Genomic DNA, 6533 nt, shown 5'->3' with positions numbered 1-6533 from the left:
TGATTCATCCTCAGTTTTCTCTTATCACAGCCATTATACTCAGTAACTACTTTAAAGAAACCATTGGCATTATGGTGAAATCTATGACCGGATTCCTTCCTCTCCTGAAACTGAGTTAGGAAGGACTCCTGTATCTTGTAGTGACTGGGTGTATTGATACACCATCCATCTACCAATAGGTGCCTTTCTTTGCAAGGCAATTGGAAAACCTCCCTGGTCTTTGTGGTTGAATATGTGTTTGAAATTCACTGCTCGACTTACAGATATTTATTTTATTTGGATTTATTTGACCTTTATTTAAGAACAAATTCTTATTTTCAACGACGGCCTAGGAACAGTGGGTTAACTGCCTTGTTCAGGTGCGGAATGACAGATTTTTTACAGATCTTGCAACCTTTCGGTTACTAGTGCAGCGCTCTAACCACTAGGCTACCTGTCGCCCCAGATAATTGTATTTGTGGGGTAGAGAGATGAAGTAGTCATTCAAAAGTCATGTTAACACTATTATTGCACACAGAGTGAGTTCATGCTTATTATGTGACGTGTTAAGCACATGTTTACTCCTGAACTTATTTAGGTCTGCCATAGCAAAAGGTTGAATACTTATTGACATAAAACATTTCAGATTCATTTGAATTCATTAGTAAACATATCTAAAACCATAATTCCACTTTAACATTATGGTGTATTGTGTGTAGGCCAGTGCACTTTAACATTATGGTGTATTGTGTGTAGGCCAGTGCACTTTAACATTATGGTGTATTGTGTGTAGGCCAGTGCACTTTAACATTATGGGGTATTGTGTAGGCCAGTGCACTTTAACATTATGGGGTATTGTGTAGGCCAGTGCACTTTAACATTATGGTGTATTGTGTGTAGGCCAGTGCACTTTAACATTATGGGGTATTGTGTAGGCCAGTGCACTTTAACATTATGGGGTATTGTGTAGGCCAGTGCACTTTAACATTATGGGGTATTGTGTGTAGGCCAGTGCACTTTGACATTATGGTGTATTGTGTAGGCCAGTGCACTTTAACATTATGGTGTATTGTGTAGGCCAGTGCACTTTAACATTATGGTGTATTGTGTAGGCCAGTGCACTTTAACATTATGGGGTATTGTGTGTAGGCCAGTGCACTTTGACATTATGGTGTATTGTGTAGGCCAGTGCACTTTGACATTATGGTGTATTGTGTGTAGGCCAGTGCACTTTGACATTATGGTGTATTGTGTGTAGGCCAGTGCACTTTAACATTATGGTGTATTGTGTAGGCCAGTGCACTTTAACATTATGGTGTATTGTGTAGGCCAGTGCACTTTAACATTATGGTGTATTGTGTAGGCCAGTGCACTTTGACATTATGGTGTATTGTGTGTAGGCCAGTGCACTTTAACATTATGGTGTATTGTGTAGGCCAGTGCACTTTAACATTATGGTGTATTGTGTAGGCCAGTGCACTTTGACATTATGGTGTATTGTGTGTAGGCCAGTGCACTTTAACATTATGGTGTATTGTGTAGGCCAGTGCACTTTAACATTATGGTGTATTGTGTAGGCCAGTGCACTTTAACATTATGGGGTATTGTGTAGGCCAGTGCACTTTAACATTATGGGGTATTGTGTAGGCCAGTGCACTTTGACATTATGGTGTATTGTGTGTAGGCCAGTGCACTTTAACATTATGGTGTATTGTGTAGGCCAGTGCACTTTAACATTATGGTGTATTGTGTAGGCCAGTGCACTTTAACATTATGGTGTATTGTGTAGGCCAGTGCACTTTGACATTATGGTGTATTGTGTGTAGGCCAGTGCACTTTAACATTATGGTGTATTGTGTAGGCCAGTGCACTTTAACATTATGGTGTATTGTGTAGGCCAGTGCACTTTAACATTATGGTGTATTGTGTAGGCCAGTGCACTTTAACATTATGGTGTATTGTGTGTAGGCCAGTGCACTTTAACATTATGGTGTATTGTGTAGGCCAGTGCACTTTAACATTATGGTGTATTGTGTAGGCCAGTGCACTTTAACATTATGGTGTATTGTGTAGGCCAGTGCACTTTAACATTATGGGGTATTGTGTAGGCCAGTGCACTTTAACATTATGGTGTATTGTGTGTAGGCCAGTGCACTTTAACATTATGGGGTATTGTGTGTAGGCCAGTGCACTTTAACATTATGGGGTATTGTGTGTAGGCCAGTGCACTTTAACATTATGGGGTATTGTGTAGGCCAGTGCACTTTAACATTATGGGGTATTGTGTAGGCCAGTGCACTTTAACATTATGGTGTATTGTGTAGGCCAGTGCACTTTAACATTATGGGGTATTGTGTAGGCCAGTGCACTTTAACATTATGGTGTATTGTGTAGGCCAGTGCACTTTAACATTATGGTGTATTGTGTAGGCCAGTGCACTTTAACATTATGGTGTATTGTGTAGGCCAGTGCACTTTAACATTATGGTGTATTGTGTAGGCCAGTGCACTTTAACATTATGGGGTATTGTGTAGGCCAGTGCACTTTAACATTATGGTGTATTGTGTAGGCCAGTGCACTTTAACATTATGGTGTATTGTGTAGGCCAGTGCACTTTAACATTATGGTGTATTGTGTAGGCCAGTGCACTTTAACATTATGGTGTATTGTGTAGGCCAGTGCACTTTAACATTATGGGGTATTGTGTAGGCCAGTGCACTTTAACATTATGGTGTATTGTGTAGGCCAGTGCACTTTAACATTATGGTGTATTGTGTGTAGGCCAGTGCACTTTAACATTATGGTGTATTGTGTAGGCCAGTGCACTTTAACATTATGGGGTATTGTGTGTAGGCCAGTGCACTTTAACATTATGGGGTATTGTGTAGGCCAGTGCACTTTAACATTATGGGGTATTGTGTGTAGGCCAGTGCACTTTAACATTATGGGGTATTGTGTAGGCCAGTGCACTTTAACATTATGGGGTATTGTGTAGGCCAGTGCACTTTAACATTATGGGGTATTGTGTAGGCCAGTGCACTTTAACATTATGGTGTATTGTGTAGGCCAGTGCACTTTAACATTATGGTGTATTGTGTAGGCCAGTGCACTTTAACATTATGGTGTATTGTGTAGGCCAGTGCACTTTAACATTATGGTGTATTGTGTAGGCCAGTGCACTTTAACATTATGGTGTATTGTGTAGGCCAGTGCACTTTAACATTATGGTGTATTGTGTAGGCCAGTGCACTTTAACATTATGGGGTATTGTGTAGGCCAGTGCACTTTAACATTATGGGGTATTGTGTAGGCCAGTGCACTTTAACATTATGGTGTATTGTGTAGGCCAGTGCACTTTAACATTATGGGGTATTGTGTAGGCCAGTGCACTTTAACATTATGGTGTATTGTGTAGGCCAGTGCACTTTAACATTATGGTGTATTGTGTAGGCCAGTGCACTTTAACATTATGGTGTATTGTGTAGGCCAGTGCACTTTAACATTATGGTGTATTGTGTAGGCCAGTGCACTTTAACATTATGGGGTATTGTGTAGGCCAGTGCACTTTAACATTATGGGGTATTGTGTAGGCCAGTGCACTTTAACATTATGGTGTATTGTGTAGGCCAGTGCACTTTAACATTATGGTGTATTGTGTAGGCCAGTGCACTTTAACATTATGGTGTATTGTGTAGGCCAGTGCACTTTAACATTATGGTGTATTGTGTAGGCCAGTGCACTTTAACATTATGGGGTATTGTGTAGGCCAGTGCACTTTAACATTATGGTGTATTGTGTAGGCCAGTGCACTTTAACATTATGGTGTATTGTGTGTAGGCCAGTGCACTTTAACATTATGGTGTATTGTGTAGGCCAGTGCACTTTAACATTATGGGGTATTGTGTGTAGGCCAGTGCACTTTAACATTATGGGGTATTGTGTAGGCCAGTGCACTTTAACATTATGGGGTATTGTGTGTAGGCCAGTGCACTTTAACATTATGGGGTATTGTGTAGGCCAGTGCACTTTAACATTATGGTGTATTGTGTAGGCCAGTGCACTTTAACATTATGGTGTATTGTGTAGGCCAGTGCACTTTAACATTATGGTGTATTGTGTAGGCCAGTGCACTTTAACATTATGGTGTATTGTGTAGGCCAGTGCACTTTAACATTATGGTGTATTGTGTAGGCCAGTGCACTTTAACATTATGGTGTATTGTGTAGGCCAGTGCACTTTAACATTATGGTGTATTGTGTAGGCCAGTGCACTTTAACATTATGGGGTATTGTGTGTAGGCCAGTGCACTTTAACATTATGGGGTATTGTGTGTAGGCCAGTGCACTTTAACATTATGGGGTATTGTGTGTAGGCCAGTGCACTTTAACATTATGGGGTATTGTGTGTAGGCCAGTGCACTTTAACATTATGGTGTATTGTGTGTAGGCCAGTGCACTTTAACATTATGGGGTATTGTGTAGGCCAGTGCACTTTAAACATTATGGTGTATTGTGTGTAGGCCAGTGCACTTTAACATTATGGTGTATTGTGTGTAGGCCAGTGCACTTTAACATTATGGGGTATTGTGTGTAGGCCAGTGCACTTTAACATTATGGTGTATTGTGTAGGCCAGTGCACTTTAACATTATGGGGTATTGTGTAGGCCAGTGCACTTTAACATTATGGTGTATTGTGTGTAGGCCAGTGCACTTTAACATTATGGTGTATTGCGTGTAGGCCAGTGCACTTTAACATTATGGGGTATTGTGTAGGCCAGTGCACTTTAACATTATGGGGTATTGTGTAGGCCAGTGCACTTTAACATTATGGTGTATTGTGTAGGCCAGTGCACTTTAACATTATGGTGTATTGTGTAGGCCAGTGCACTTTAACATTAATGGGGTATTGTGTAGGCCAGTGCACTTTAACATTATGGTGTATTGTGTAGGCCAGTGCACTTTAACATTATGGTGTATTGTGTAGGCCAGTGCACTTTAACATTATGGTGTATTGTGTAGGCCAGTGCACTTTAACATTATGGTGTATTGTGTAGGCCAGTGCACTTTACATTATGGTGTATTGTGTAGGCCAGTGCACTTTAACATTATGGTGTATTGTGTAGGCCAGTGCCACTTTACATTATGGTGTATTGTGTAGGCCAGTGCACTTTAACATTATGGTGTATTGTGTAGGCCAGTGCACTTTAACATTATGGTGTATTGTGTAGGCCAGTGCACTTTAACATTATGGTGTATTGTGTAGGCCAGTGCACTTTAACATTATGGTGTATTGTGTAGGCCAGTGCACTTTAACATTATGGTGTATTGTGTAGGCCAGTGCACTTTAACATTATGGTGTATTGTGTAGGCCAGTGCACTTTAACATTATGGTGTATTGTGTAGGCCAGTGCACTTTAACATTATGGGGTATTGTGTAGGCCAGTGCACTTTAACATTATGGTGTATTGTGTAGGCCAGTGCACTTTAACATTATGGGGTATTGTGTAGGCCAGTGCACTTTAACATTATGGTGTATTGTGTAGGGCCAGTGCACTTTAACATTATGGTGTATTGTGTAGGCCAGTGCACTTTAACATTATGGTGTATTGTGTAGGCCAGTGCACTTTAACATTATGGTGTATTGTGTAGGCCAGTGCACTTTAACATTATGGTGTATTGTGTAGGCCAGTGCACTTTAACATTATGGTGTATTGTGTAGGCCAGTGCACTTTAACATTATGGGGTATTGTGTAGGCCAGTGCACTTTAACATTATGGTGTATTGTGTAGGCCAGTGCACTTTAACATTATGGTGTATTGTGTAGGCCAGTGCACTTTAACATTATGGTGTATTGTGTAGGCCAGTGCACTTTTAACATTATGGTGTATTGTGTAGGCCAGTGCACTTTAACATTATGGTGTATTGTGTAGGCCAGTGCACTTTAACATTATGGGTATTGTGTAGGCCAGTGCACTTTAACATTATGGTGTATTGTGTAGGCCAGTGCACTTTAACATTATGGTGTATTGTGTAGGCCAGTGCACTTTAACATTATGGTGTATTGTGTAGGCCAGTGCACTTTAACTTATGGGGTATTGTGTAGGCCAGTGCACTTTAACATTATGGTGTATTGTGTAGGCCAGTGCACTTTAACATTATGGTGTATTGCGTGTAGGCAGTGCACTTTAAACATTATGGTGTATTGTGTAGGCCAGTGCACTTTAAACATTATGGTGTATTGCGTGTAGGCCAGTGCACTTTAACATTATGGTGTATTGTGTAGGCCAGTTGCACTTTAACATTATGGTGTATTGTTGTAGGCCAGTGCACTTAACATTATGGTGTATTGTGTAGGCCAGTGCACTTTAACAATTATGGTGTATTGCGTGTAGGCCCAGTGCACTTTGACATTAATGGGGTATTGTGTAGGCCAGTGCACTTTAACATTATGGTGTATTGTGGTAGGCCAGTGCACTTTAACATTATGGGGTATTGTGTAGGCCAGTGCACTTTAACATTATGGTGTATCGCGTGTAGGCCAGTTGCCTATTAACA

Source organism: Oncorhynchus kisutch, linkage group LG29 (genome assembly GCF_002021735.2).
Source record: "Oncorhynchus kisutch isolate 150728-3 linkage group LG29, Okis_V2, whole genome shotgun sequence".
In the NCBI taxonomy this organism is placed as follows: domain Eukaryota; kingdom Metazoa; phylum Chordata; class Actinopteri; order Salmoniformes; family Salmonidae; genus Oncorhynchus; species Oncorhynchus kisutch.
This window is presented reverse-complemented; position numbering follows the sequence as displayed.